This window comes from Phalacrocorax aristotelis, chromosome 2 (genome assembly GCF_949628215.1).
Source record: "Phalacrocorax aristotelis chromosome 2, bGulAri2.1, whole genome shotgun sequence".
Classification (NCBI taxonomy): Eukaryota; Metazoa; Chordata; class Aves; order Suliformes; family Phalacrocoracidae; genus Phalacrocorax; species Phalacrocorax aristotelis.
Window position 1 is genome coordinate 148,569,484 of NC_134277.1, and position 15,724 is coordinate 148,585,207.

Sequence of the window (15,724 nt, forward strand, 5' to 3'; positions counted from 1 at the left end):
CACTTGTACCCATCCGTTTGGTTGCAGAGAGGCCCAACCAGCTTTTGGCTCCTCAGGCTATACTGTGTGCCTTGGGTACACACCCACTCAGGTTTATACACCACCACCACCCCTTCTCCCGCCCCCCAGAAACATGTAGAGGACTGAAAAGATCTGAACCACTGTTAAAATGACAACAACCTCTTATATGCAGCTCATGGCTCTCAAACACTACCTAGTTTCTGTGGTGGGTGTGGCCACATTAGAGAGGACACTGAAACAGGCAAATAACATTAGGTATGTTAGTAAGTTTCTTTGAAGAAAGGTGCCCATTAAGATCTGGCTTTCATTTCACACACTTAGCCAAGCCTCCAAGAAGCCGTCATGATTTTGGGGGAGATTTCTCAAAAGTGGTGAGGGCAGGCTTGGTTTTGGTTCCTCCTGCTTACAAAGTGCCAAATTTGCTGCCAAAAGATCTAATTCAATGTTCAGTTACGTATTTCAGAAACATTGCAGAAGTCTGTGAATGACTATGAAAGTTCACATAGCATGGGACATGTCAGCTATGATCAAGGCAAGAAGCAACTGTTAAAATGAAAGAGAATCCACCTGAAGAACAAACAAAGCAGTGCAAATAATTATCCTCTTTCCTAATGTGAAGGAAGGCAGAACTAGGGTTCAGCTAGTATCTGGTGAAAGTCACACCTGGCTTGGCTACCACTGAAAAATGCAACATCAGAAATGCTTTTAAGAAAACACAGGAAAGCACTCTTTCTTGGTCTGTTTTTTTTGTTGTGTTTTTTTTTTTTTTTTTTTTAATGTGTCTGTCCCTAGAATGAAGAAGGTGAGGAAGCTCTTCATACCCCGTCCACTACATCCTGTGTTTTGTTTCAGACAAGCACAGAGCCTGCGTGAGTGCCTGCTCCTCTCGTTTTCTGTTTCACTGGCTGCTGATTGAAAGAAAAATGTTGTGTCTGTCCTGCTTTCTGCTCACCTCTGAGCATGAAACCTGCAGCGCAGTGTTACTGTGACTAAACAGCTCAACCTCATCCAGCACCACAGACTCACTATTGATTTTTGCATAGCAGGATCCGGGCCTTCCTTCCCTGCAGCCCACAGGCGCGTGCTGAGGACTGACCACCACGCAGCACTAGGCTGTGTTTCTCCTGATCTTTCTCTGTGACCACCTGTGGTGGGTCTGGGCCTGCAGACCCAGATGGGGTGAGCGGGGGGGGACAGAAACCGTCCCCAGCACCTGATCTGGGAGGTATTGCTGGCTTTGTTCTGCGCAGTGAACTGTTGAGCAGGGGCTCTCTTCTTTGTTTCACCCACAACCTGGTCTCCTTCTTCCAGTGCCACTTTCAAGACCCACTCCCAAGCCCAAGTTGGCCTTTTTTTCCCCCACAGTTTCTTTATTTTCTGGCTTATGCAGCTTTCTTAACTCTCCTGGCCTTCTAAAAAATGACCATTGGCTGTATTTCCTTCCCTGTTGCTTGTCCCCCACATCTTTTCCTCTCAGGTTTCCTTGGCATTTATTTATCATCCCCTTCTGCTGCTGGTTCAAAGGCTTCCACAGGAGGCAGCAAGGATCCCCCTGAAGAGCCAGTCGGTCTCTTAAAGCTGCCTTGGTGACTGGTGTCAGACTGACAGTGTCCATGGGGAGCCAGGTCACGGGGGTGGGTGCTGCTGGGCTGCACCTCTGGGACAGCTGGGCACCATGACCAGGACAGCTCTGGGCTGGACGCAGCCAGCTGTGCCTGTACGGGGGCTCTGCCAGTGATTTATGGGCTGATGCTGCTCAGCCAGGTTTATAGGGATTGGATTAACATTTCTTTTGGACTACAACAGCCATTGCCACCGGTACCCATGTTCTCTCTCACAGTTTCTTGTTTCCTCCTTCCTTGTTTTATTCCACTCCCATTTTCCTCCCTGTCCTAGGAACAGTATTAACCCTCTTAGCTCCATGCGTGAAGAAAGAAGCTGCAGTGTGAAGCATCCCTTCCGTGTTACATCATACGTTCCAAACCTGTTCCTGATGGTTGCTGTTTCTCAGTAAAGCCATTTATTCTCCCATGTTATGGGCAAATAACAGAAACTGCTGGTTATATCCCCTCATGACCTCATTCATCGTACATACACACTATGCAAGTACAAAGCAGCATCAGAGAGACAGTCTATGGTTCCCTGTTCCCTGGTATTTATGGAGAGTTGATTCTAGCCTGTGGTGCTAACATAAATTTTTCTGGTAACAACTCATTACTAACACATGACAACTGAGCCTGGCAGTTCACCCTGAAGATAAAACCAAAAGATAACAAGAGTAAAATGAGGAGCAGCTCCACCGTACTCTTAAATCTACATCTAAAATTACTGGAACAGCTACTAGGGACAGCAGTACTGCTCATTTGTTTCAGTGACTGAGCTCTGGATCATACAGCCCTACTTCACTTTTTGTCCAATTTAAAATGTTTTATTGCCTTGCACTTATCTTCTCTGTTGATAGGTTAAGAGGAAGCTACATCTGAGCCACCAACACCCCACTGTGCTACCGATCACTTTGAAAAAAACCCAGGTAGAACACTATAATCAGCTAAACCTCCACAGGGGGTGATACTAGGCTGAAGTCAACTCAGCAGGTATTTTTTGCCCACTGTTTTCACTGTCTTAAGCTTTGCAAATGAGTGGGTAACAATCCCATGTGCCTGTTACAGCTTCGGCCATGTCACATTGGGAGGGAACATCACAAACCTCTCCCTTCCTTGCTCTGTCCTGCCATCTGAAAGCAGCAAGAGCAGAGGAAGCAGGTCTCTGGCTTGATGTGCACTGCTGTAAGCCCTCCTTTACAATATAGCCTATGATCCTCCCTGTTAAGACGGTTATGAAAAATGTCCACTAAATGAAGCAGGTCTTTAGAGTTAAGGGCAAAGGGGGAAACTACAGGGAAGGGTGTGTGCTGTACCATACACAGTCACAGAGGGCTTTACAAAGGAAGAAGGATGAGGCCAGGGAGCAGAGGGTAAAAGCTCTTATGCCAGAAAATTGTCTTTCAAACCATGCTATCCATTAACAAAAGCATGTTTTTACAGTCTGGTAAAATAATGTGTCAACTCTTAGTTACTAATTCCAAATAACACATTTAAGTACATCTAACACATCTGAAAAATCTGAAATATCTCCTAATGAAGATATTTACTTTGGTTAAAGGATAGTGATATAGCTGTGGTGTTATGCGGTGAATTAAAACTGTTTTCACATGTTGGCTACATACCCACTGCTCATTCTCAATGCAATTATAACAGAAATGAATGAAGCTCAAAAGCAGCAAACTTACCAGTTTTTAGACCTTTGCGTTCTAACCAATGAAAGAATAAAAGAAAACAAAATCAAATCTCCAGGAAGGAAACAACATTCGTTCATCTTTATCTACCAGGATTACCGCTTGAATAGACTTTATTTGATTCTAATTAATAATGTAAGTGATTTGTACCTCTGATTGTCTGTTATTACTGTGGTTTTTTTAATTAGCTGTTTCACAAGGATAAGTCACTGTGTTGTCCTTAAGATTGCATGTCTCATATTTATCAAACCTACACTTATGTTCTCTAAACAGCAGAAATAAAGTAGCTGGTTCTTTGCAGAAATGCATCTTTTCATTAAATTCTCTGGTGTCTAACAAAGCACAAATCGTGATACAAATTTCTCCCCTGTGTTATGGTATGTATAATGTCTCTCTCCTGCGTGGGTTTTCTGATATCCTTGTTCAAAAAATTATTCCATTCCAGATGCATCCGTTACCTCAGGCTTCTGTCCTTTATGTACCCACTTGTTTTAATATTTGTCAGCTTTAATGTATTTGAGACAGCTAACCGTTCTGTCAAAGGTATTTGAAATTCATTAAAGTTTCTAAGAATTACTTAGGTTGAACAAGCAAACAAATGAAGAGGCACAAGCTTCACTCCTTTCTTATACCAGTATGGAAACCAGTGGGCTAGATTCTGAACTGGTCTAATTTGGCACAAGCTTATGAGAAAGCAAAATAAAGCATCATACTGTCATTTCTTGCTGCTTTTGCCGTGGACTCACTCTAATTCTAGCAACAACCACTCTCTGGCTCTGCTCTACTGCATTTCCAAACCTACTGTTTGTTCTACTTATCAAATAGAGATGAGTAAGTAAGTGATCCTGTGATTCACTATTTGTGTTAAAGAGCAAACACACTCAGAGAGATTAACTGAAAGTGAAATCAAAACAGGTGTTTTCAAAACTTTTTGAAGCTCAGACTTATGAAGAAATAGATTTACGTTTTCAATGATTGAACACAACTTTTTTGGTTTATTAGAAATACTTCAATATTTTGAAATGACAAAATAAAACAGCTATTTTTTTTCTTACCAACAGAAGTACTTTACTAGGACTAAAACAAATTTGAAAGTTGTTTCTGTCATCCTGGCTGTATTTGTTTCTACAAAACCCATTTTTAGAGATCCCGTCACTCAGCTATAACAGTCACTCTGTGCCCTTCCAGCAATGCCCCCATCATTACCCAGTGTCATGTGCAAGAAGTTGTGGTATAAACCTGTTTTCCACTGCCTTTGCATAACAGACCATACAATATGGCGCCAAGGATGTAGAACAGCATAATGTTATCATGTGCTTATACCAACAGCTTTCAGTCTGCTCCATATTGTAACTGATCAACCAACCAACAACAACCAACCATCTCAGGTGGCTGCCAGAAGTATTTCAGCAGGTGTTTTTACCACACTTTAGTAAAGACACCACTGGGATCACAAATTCCCATCTTCCACATGGGTCTTTTCTATAACATTTACAGTTATTAATAGCAAAGAGCTGAACACAGCTGGTTAGTCAAACACCAGATACTAATATGTTTTCTGGCATAAGTTACTTTTTCACTTCTAGTTAGGAAGAAGTTACCGAGCTTTATATCAGATAGAGATCTGGCCCCATAAATCTCAAACCATTCTGATGATCTCCTACACACTTGGGCAGCTGATGGTCTGTGCTTCATTGGGATCCAGTCTGCTGCCACACCAGCTGAGAGCTGCTCTCTCAGATGTTCTTTTTAGTGCTTGTTTCTAAGATTTTATTGAGCTATTTATTGAGCAAGGGAAAAAGTGCTTAGCTGTCAATTGCTTTGCAAGACCAAATGAGTCAACCTCCTTCCCCACGACCAGGTTAGCATTTTGAACCCACTGAGCATCTCCTTGTGGATATACCAAACCGCCTGTTGGTAATCAGTGTACTCAGGTGAGATGAGTAATTTTCCCAGCAAGGAAGAATTTGCATTAAACATTATCAAAATATAGTATCTTAATGAGTGATTTCATATCCTTGTGTTGCATTTCTTCTGAACTTAAGGAGCTGGTAGTGTGCTGAATTACGATAAGTCTTTCTACTACAAACAAAGTTAAATTAATGCCCTGAAATTCTGCCTGATCATTCATTACTTTATCCTCTAGAATAATAGGCAAGCAACTACATTCCTTATGACAAAACTCCATGCAAAGTCAGGGTAGAATTAATATTTATTCTCCTGACTTGAGATTCTCAAGACACAAAGTAGATGATAGAAAACTGGTTTTCAATAGAAACTAGGAAGTTCTGACCTTGAACTAAAACTATGGGGTCTGTGAGGTCTAAAACTCATAGTCACCAAAGACAATATTTCAGCTTTGATCTTTCAGGTGGTTACTATATTTTTCTTTCAAATATTGGATTTCTTTTATAGGCAGTTGATTTTAATGCCTATAATATACAAGTGTGTTCATAGAATATAAACCTTATATAATGAGATTCCAGCATAATTATAAAATACTTTGATTTTTACTAGGAATTTAGGAGTATAGTCTACTTTTTACCCAAAATCACAAAGGCTTTCCATTGTATTTTTTTAAATACAGGCAACAATTTTAAACTGAAGTACATATATGAAATAAATCAGACTTTGACAATATATATTTTCTTCTTTGAAATTATATATTATCAAATAGTATTAATAAACCGTCTTGTAAGGATGAAAATATATGATATAAGCCAGAATAATACCAGGCTTCTGCAGTGTTACTTTGGGATGAAAGCTCAAGAAAGCCCACACAGGAGAAGTAGGGGCTTTTATTGTTTTCTGTAATGCTGATAGCTCCCTTAGCAGAGGAGGATGTTCAGCAGCTGGCTCCAATCCTAGATGTTCCCCTTCCTTCCCCTGTGAATTCCCACCACCACTCCAGCGTTTGCCCAAGGTGCGTTCATTTCAAACATGGGACAAAATTTTAAATACAATTTTACAAACCTTTTTACTTTTAAAAGTGAGGTTGCCTATATTCAGGGGTAATTGAATTAACACTATTATAAAATCTCAGCATTTCAGGGAAGGAAGAACAGTGATTGTTTTTAAAGGGTGAAACAAAAGACAAAGTTTTCTTTATTACAAACAAACTATCTTCTAAAGCAGTTAGCTTATTCACCTTTCTACCTGCAAGAACTGATAAACGGTGTTACAGAAAAAACAACACGCAGTGAGATGCTGTATAAAAAGCATCTGCTTCCAGAGTTAAATAGGGAAAGACTTTCAAGGAAAAAATCTGCATCATTAGTAATCAATGTGATTGACTTTGGAGTAATTCAGCATAACTAAAGTTTTAAAATTCATCAGTTATGTCATTCAGCTGGGGTACAGAAACAATGGTGCATGACTCCATTCGGTTAGTCACAAGGAGCACAAACTGTGTGCATGGCTCGGCACAGCTGTCTATCAACTACAGCCTTTTCAATTCATGTCACCCTTTTGGTTCTTACATGATGAAGTTGAACTAAACAGAAGCTTAGTGTTGGGAGATCCTAATCTGAAGCTCACTGAAGTCCAATGGGAACTTCTTGGTAATCCAGCCTCTTCCTGAGGGCACTTCTCCCATGAGGAAATGCTGAGATTTGTTCAGCCTGGAGAAGACTGAGGGGGATCTCATCGATACCTATAAATATCTAAAGGGTGGGTGTCAGGACGATGGGGCTGGACTCTTTCCAGTGGTGCCCAATGACAGGACAAGGGGCAATGGGCGCAAGCTGGAACACAGGAAGCTCTACCTCAATATGAGAAAAAACTCCTTTCCTGTGCGGGTGCCAGAGCAGTGGAACAGGCTGCCCAGGGAGGTTGTGGAGTCTCCTTCCCTGGGGACATTCAAACCCCACCTGGACGCGTTCCTGTGCCCCCTGCTCTGGGTGTGCCTGCTCCAGCAGCGGGGTTGGACAAGATGATCTCCAGAGGTCCCTTCCAACCCCTGCCATTCTGTGATTCTGTGACATGTGGTGTGGGACAGGACACAGAGTTCTTTCAACAGCATCTTTTGTGTGGAAAGCAGTTTTGGAAACTCCCCATGCTGCTATGCAAAATTTAGGTTGGAAGGAAACTTCAGAGGGCACAAAATACAACCTCCTTCTGTAGAGCAGTCTGCCTTCAAAATTAGATCTAGTCATAGAGATGCCTAGCTGAGATTTGCAGGTCTCCAAGGATGGTGGTACCAGTCTGTCCCAAGGCTCTGTCCCCATCCTTAGCTTCTCCCAGGGTGAGCAAATGTTTCCTGTGTTCAGCTGAACTTTCCTTAGCTGCAAGCTGTGGCTTTTTGCTTTCTCTTGTTGCCCTGCATGTTCCTGAGAGCTGCCTGCCTCTGCCTTCTCCGTAACTGATGGGTAACTGAAGGCTTGAGCTAGTCCCTTGCATCAGCCCTCTCTCCTCTGGGCTGAGCAAGCTCCGTTCCTTCAGCCTCATCCCATACCCCATGTGCACCCATCTGTAAACCATTTTAGCGATTTTCTGCTGGACACCCTTCAGCTTATCAACACCTCTCTTGCAGTGGAGGCTCAAAACAAGACACAGTATTTCTCATATGGCCATGTGGGTGCTAAGGAGAGGGAAATAACTTGGCCTTCACTTGGTATCTATGAGCTTGGCTATATACAGCTCAATACTTAGTAACCCCATGTCGGGGAGCTTAGAGATAAAGTACTGCTCCCATTCATTTGCATGTGGAAGGTACATAAAGATAACAGAGAAAAATAATAAAATAGACCAGAGTTTTAACACATGGTTTGCAAACTGTGCACCAATGTACTGTACTGTTCCTTCCGATTCAGCTGGTGCTGGGCCTCTGTCTTTAGGTAACTATGTTTAGGACAAGAGGGTCAGTGACATACCCAGAAATTCTGAACTCACTGATCATGAGGAATCTCCAATGCTTGACCAATTTTTGAATAATGCTAACCCAATTGCCTAGCTACTCTCTGTGCTCAGGTATAATTTTTGTAAATTGGCGCTTACTTTTCCCTTCACCACTTGCCATAATGACTTGAAACATTTACCCAGTCAGGTGTAACAATGATTAGCTTGCAGCCAAGCCATGATTTCTGACTCGGTGCTTCCACCAATACCACATCACTTGCATCCCTGGCATTTATGTATCTGCTATATGCCCATCAGGCAGCTAGGATTGACCCAAGAAATTATAGCAGTGGGGTGCGTTTGGAATAAATCACCCCAGGAATCACTGGTATTGTCTCCTGGTTAATGCAGTGGTTTGGGGAACAGAAAATCCTTCATCCTAAGCCTAGATGTTCCTGCTGACATCTACTGTGGGCTTAGCATGGACGCGTAATCTCCTTGTTTCTCTCCTCAGGGAGGTGTAAGGATGAGCTATCACTTGCATAACTTTCTGAAGATAAAATGCTTCATAAGCCACACCATTACACCTTAATGCTGGAACAGTAATGCCACTGGATCTTGAGCTCAGTCAGAAGGTGGAGGCAGGAACGGTGTACTTGGGCAGAACCCTTTGAGCTTCCCACCAGATAGGGAGCTTTGGTGTGATGCCTGGAAATGCCTTGAAAATGCTCTGCTGCAAACACACAGAGAGAGAGGAGTGACAGATAAATACATAGATACTTGACTCTTCATTGTTTCTTTCAATCCCCTTTCTGATGTGCCTAACACAAGTCTTCCAGGTTCTCCCTCAATTGCTTTTTGTTTCTCTTTTAAAAGTCAAATTTGCAGCCTCTTGTTCTTCTTCAGTGATGTTGTCTCTGTCACCATATTATCACTGGTTTTCTCCCTCAACTACTTTGGTGTTTTTCTTCTACCACAAGTCTTCATGATGCACTGCTGAAAACACACACAAAAAAGAACGCCTCAAACTTTTTTCCCTATTTGCTTCAAAACTAACAAGTGTTTTCTTTTTTATTTTTCCTTCTTGGACTTTCTGTTATCAAATGTATGTGTCTTTAATTTCTTTTTTGTTTTCTCCCCCCCTTTCTTGAAATATGTGAGTTAAAATTTAAAACCATCCTGTAGTTATTCACTGTCACTTCATAAGAAGGGTTTCCTGCTCTGTATACCAATTCTCAGGTGCGTGTGAGTACATAGGAAGGAACATGGAACTTAATTTTACAAGCAGATAAGGTATCATTTAAAACACAGTCATCATGATATGCCTGCTTGGGTCTTTAAAAGATAATCCAACTACACCTTGCATATACAGAGTTTACTGATTTCTAAGGGAACTATTAGAATAAGAAGAGCGGCTGTTTATATAACAGTGAACTCTGAGCACATGTTCTGTTGAGTTTAAATTTCATCGATGATCTGCTAACCTCATCTCAGTTGTAATAAAAGAAATGAGACCCCAAAGAGCATGAAATTGCACAGAGTGCTTTGTCTACAATATTTGACATGTGCACATTTTAGACATCATAAGTCATGCCTTGTTCTTAGTGTGGCTCATTATGGTCCAGTTAATCCCTTCAACAAATTGCTCCAGACTGAAAATATTCTCGCATAAAGATGCTTGTATTGACAGCTGTGCAAAGCGTTTGCTGAAATGTAGTATGAGACAACGTTTCCAATGTAAAAACAGTAAAATTCAAAGTAATAAGCACTTTCCCTGCTCTCTTTATACATCATTAAAAAGAATTATAACCTGTACATTAAATACTTGGAATCATATTTTACTTGCAGAGGTATCCCTTCGTTTCAGTGGTCAATCCTATTTTGTAGTGCTCAGATCAGTTGAATGTTAAAGCCAAAGGTACAGGCATCATTTAGTAGTGCCAGAGCGCTTTTTATCAGCATTCAGTATGTTGACCCTACGTAGCTAATAGCTCTTTAAAACATATGTGGCAAATGTGAGTATATTAGTGAAATTCTGGGCATCCTCTTTAGTCTAAAATCATATTAAATGATTGTTGGAGCTTGCAGCGTCTATTTCCATGCAAAGCACAACTGAACACATTTATACAAATGTAATCAATCAGCTTTAATTTTTTTTTTCTGGTCAAAAATTATGATCTATACAGTACTTGGTATATTAAAGGTATTAAAAGGAAATATTTTCTCTTACATTTTCAGCTATAGTCCTTTATATAACTGATGTCCTGAGGCAGGCATTCTTTTTATTTTTCCTTTTCACTGTCACAAAATGTCAGTTTCTTTATGTTTATAATGCTTGTTATTTGGAATTACAATATCATTTTGATACCTACTGTCTTGTTTTTTCTCTGCAGGTAAGAAATACTTTATAAAGGGGAAAATAGGCAGGTTCAGGTCCTTAGGCTGTTCAAATGAACATAGACCTATTAAAATCAACTGGTGAATGATCTCTCTGCTTTAAATTTGCTCCCAGAACTGAGTTGCCAGTATTCCGGTAAGTTTCACAAGTACCTTGATTGCTTGGTGATTGCTCTCTTAGACAGCAAGCCTTTTAATGACCATTATCAGACAAGAGGTTTGGGCTGGAAAAGGCAGGATAACAAATGTGATCTGCAAAAAATCAATTATACTTGGCTATAAACTTTATGTTTAACTTGCACAGAGCTCTGCAGGAAAGTCTGGAAAACACTAATCCCGTAAGAGGGCAGTGAATTTATCACACCATGCCCCTTTCTTCTGTTGCTCTTCAGCTGCTCTGCTTTATATGTGTGCCACTGAAATGTAGATGCCCATCCCACTGCGCTGTGGCAGAGCAGAGAGCTCAGCAGAAGCCCTGTGGTCCTTGTCAGAGAGCTGTCCAACCTTCCCTATTTGGACACTTTCCAGCTCACTGGGAAAGGGACTGAATTTTCCAAGACTGAAATTCCCAGCACAGGGAACCTCATTTTTTAGACCACATACCCATAATTTGCCAAGGTTGGCAGAGTTTAGGCATTTCTCCTTGCTTTGAACAGTGAGGCACAAATGTTGTGACTGGACTTTTCATCAGACACCAGGGACCTTTATCTAGTTACTGGAGTCCTGAAGGCAGTTCAGTCTTTCCCCACCTTCACCTGAAGATCTTCCAAATCCCACTGAAGATCTGAGTCTCTGTGTCCCACTTTTCTTCTTGAAGAAGGCACGAGGAAAATGAACACAGGCATGCCCAGGTATTGCAGTCATGAAGTCAGAATGCACCCAGCCCATCCTACTGCTCCCAGGCAGAATCAGCCACATCTATTACAGGTGGCTTTTTACTCCTCCTTAATGCTGAAGCCTCTAGCTTCCCCAGGCAGTCTATTCCAAAGCCTCATAATCTTTACTGGTAAAAGGTTTTTCCAACCTGAACCTTCCCTGTTGCTATTTCAGATTATTATTTCCATCACACATGTGGAAAACAGCTTATTAATTTTCATTTTGCAGCCTCAATTTTCTCTTCTGAAGGGCAGATGACCTAGATTTGTTTGTACTTTTCTCATAGATCCTGTTGTCATAGATCTTTCCTCTAGCTCTTCTCTGTATCCACACATCAGAAGGTGCCTCCCAAACTGGACACAGCCCAGTGAGTGATGAGTTCCTATATCGAGTTAGATATGATCCTGCTGGTACACTCCCCATGAAAGTTTAACTTCACACCAGCTTCTCATTAGCCCTTCGTATGGGTGGATGTGTGGCTTGGGATCAGACAAGCTGCTTTTACAGAATCGTTCTGCCAGTTATTCCACACTGGATTTGCGTACCTGCTTGCTTCTGCCAAAGTGTACCGCTTCTGTTTGCCCCTATTGAGCTGCACCCTCTCTTTCTTCAGATCACTTTTCTGTCATGATTGTGACTTAGCTGATAGTGTCTTAAGAGGTAAAGTCCAAGTGAATGCAGGTAATTCAGCAAACCAAAGATCTTCTTGAAAGCAGTCTTCCTCACCCATTCTTTTGTGTGATCTCTACATTTATTCTGGAAAAGTTCATTCTGCTTCATCAGGTTCTTGTAAGAGTTTGTCTGCGCCTGAGTCGATAGAAATTAGTGAAGAAAAGAGTAGACCTCGTTAAAGTCCTCCTAGTCTCCTTTGCCACATGATCCCAGATTTGTCTCAACAGACCACAGTATCCAGTGACCCTGCTGACAGACAACAGACAAACCGAATTTCCCAAGTGAGCCAACTGATTGCTTAAATCCATTTTTCTTTCTTTTTGTGAGAATTGTTTTTTCAGAACAATTTAGATAAAATTCCTTATTACTTGCCTTGAGCTAACAGCCAACACCAGTCCAACACAAAAATTAAAAGAAAACAAAGATCATACAAAAAAACCTCACCTTTGAATCAGAATTTGCACTCCCATGCAGATTAAAAGCCCCTAAATCAAATAAAATTTGTCAGATACACATAGGAATCCCCAAGTCATCATAAGTTCCAAATCACTGAGGCACTTTTGGAAGACACCCAGGATTTTAGCAGTACTTCAGTGGAGGTATGCTTCAGTGACAAGCAGCAAAAAAATTGTTAGAAAGAAGGGTCGCTGCCTTGGGTAATGAGATTTATCTTACAGAAAAGGTGTTGGGTCCCCCCACAATCTTTACTCATAAAAGGCTTTTCCAGGTGCAGATTTGTCCCACAAACCAAGCGCTTTGCCACAGGCTCACTACATTAGCACAAAAACATGGCTACGTGGTGCGGCAGATGTAGGAGAATAAATTCTAGTTGACCACAGTTACTACAATATTTAACCATGTCAAATGTAAATCCAAAACACACTTGGAGCTGATCATGCCGGTAGCTAGCTACCCACTTTAAAAGCCAGCCTTTGGATGGTACTGAAGTTACAACACTGATGGTGACTTTCATCCTCTACAAACTGCAGCCTTGGAGACATTTGTACAGCAGCAAGTACTTGGTGCTCCCTCAGAGGTGCACACAGAGTAAAGAATCCAAGTTACTTATGATTTTTTATGAACCCTGATTACAGACAGGTAATAGAGTATGAAATTGCCTTTTTTTGCGGAGCTGCTTTTCAGAACAGAAAAGGCCAGCTGGGGAAGCGATCTGAGTTAGAGAAACACAATTAAGAATAATTTATAGCTAGTGGGATAAAGTGTTTATAGTGATTCATTGTTCCATCTCAGCATGTGTTCAGCGTTATGAGACAGTTTGTTATGGGTTTGTTGTGCCTCAAGTGAGCAGAGACACATTTTAATTGAGACAAATGGGAAAAAAATTGGACAAGAATATTGTTGGCTAAGCGGTATACAGCACAGGGTGTATCAACACGATGCCTCCCCCTCTCCCTCCTACCCAAAGAGTTGTACCAACACAAATGTATTAGCAAAACTCAGCACATTTCTGGGGCTTGTTTTTCCACCTATGGGCATGGCCTTGCTAACTGCATCTGTACTCATTTGTACATGTAATGCCAACTGATGCCTGGACCAACAGGTAGGTGTATAAAATAGAGTAACGGATATGCAGTAAAAGTTTCACAGCGATCTCTGGTCCATCTGCTCTCAAAATTTCTCTGGCACAGCTGCTGGGCTTGCATGTATTAATGCTGAACTGCTTTTGAAACTAGCCAGTATATTTTGACAATTGCATTAACACAACTTTAACTGGGAGAAAAAGCTGATCTTTTAGTGATTCCCAGACTCAGTATGTGATCTTTGACTGATGATCATGTTAAAAGGATTATTTGAATGTACCAGGCAATGTGCATCACATGATGTTTGTGCCAAATCCACGACACCAGATGCTTTAATTATATTGCACATATATTTACAGTCTTGAAATTCCTTCTGCAATTACTGCAGATTTTACAGAAACTTTGTAGGTTGGGGAAGTACTGTATGGAAGGAAAAGGGAAATGCTCCATAGAGAATGTTAGTCAATACTATCAAAATCCTCTGAATGCCTCCCGTAGATATACTTCCCCATAGCCGTCCAGTGACAACTCTATACTTTTTTCTTTACCAGAATGCAACACTTAGCAAAAAGCCATAAAAAGTGGACTACTGGCTGAAGCAAGGTGGCCTATCCCATGTCTGATACAGACCAGTAGCAGATGCAGAAGACGGCAGATGCAGAAGAATGAGATGAGCATCAGATCATGCATTTCTTGCACATCTTCCAGACTTCCCATATTCACTTCAAAGTCATGTGGACTTTTAAATATTCTCCAGCTTCTCCACATCCCATGCCCTTAGCAATTACTTCTGGCACTACGAACACGGACTCTCAGATGTAAGTGTTCTTCAGTCTCAGTTCCTCAGTTGCAACTCAGACAATCCACATAAGCTAACAGAATACATGGAAGCGTGTGGAACAAGACTTCATTGTGGGACAGTGTGGCAGGAAGGTATCAGTCACCTAAGAAAGAGAAATCAGTCTATGGAGGTGCCAAAAACTTCTGATTCAGCTGAAGTGACTGAGGGTTAAGGGATTTATCCAGGCTGTGAACTAACTCAGTCTCCTGGTTTGAATGCTGGTTCAACCCCCTCCTGGTTTGATCCCTGTTGAATCCCTGATTATTGACACTAAATCTGTGCTAGTTCACTACTGGGCTCTCTCCTGGCATGTTTTATTCTGTGTGGTTGAGCATCTTGGCCTACACCCACTAAGGTCACATAGCTTTAAAAACATAGATTGCGAACAGGGAATCTGTGCAATTTGAAGGTTAAAAAGTGTTTTGGAGTGTGAAGGGGGCTGGGAGAAATCCTTTTTCTGACACCCATGTGTCACAATATCTCTGGCCTTCCTCTTTCAGCTGTCTCCAGAATATTGGGATCTGCAGATAGTATGGAGCAGAACCTCGATGAGATCCATGGTACAATTCTGTTGATAAAGCATTGGTCAAGTATCAGTAACATGAATTTTACCACAGGTCACTGCTGCACCACTGGCAAATAATCTGATTATTTATCACTCCTATTTCTTCATCTATTAAATAGGAATGATGATATTTGCTTTACTTTGTTAAGTACTTTGGGGTCTACAGGTGAAAGTATCTGATCACAACTGAAGTGTGAACAGGCAAATGGGAAAAATGACTGGAAAACTTAACTGAGTGGCTTCAAATCTCTGAAATTGTTTGAGTCTAATTTCCAGCCCTGAATCAGGTGGTATCCTCTTTTTGTCACCACCTGTTGTTCCAGTCTATTTAAAATCCTAGTTTTGCGAACATTACACCATGTGCCTATGCTAATCCCTCTCTCTTAACACTAAAATGTTTTGAAATCCAAGTTCCTTTTCCCCAGTTGTGCAACATTTTATTTTTTTGAACCCCTCCTGAGCAAAACGCAAAACTAATTTCCCTAAATGGAGAAAAAAAAATTGATTTTAAGGCAGATTTAGTCTTCAATCTTTTAACACAATAGTATAAGGAGAAACAACGGGTTGAAACACTGCGATGGGGAGTTAACAAGGGCTCTTTCACAAAATCCTGCAGAAGGGTTTGCTATGGTTTCTCTCACTGAGGTATTGAAATCAGCAGAAGGTGAGACAGAAAAGCT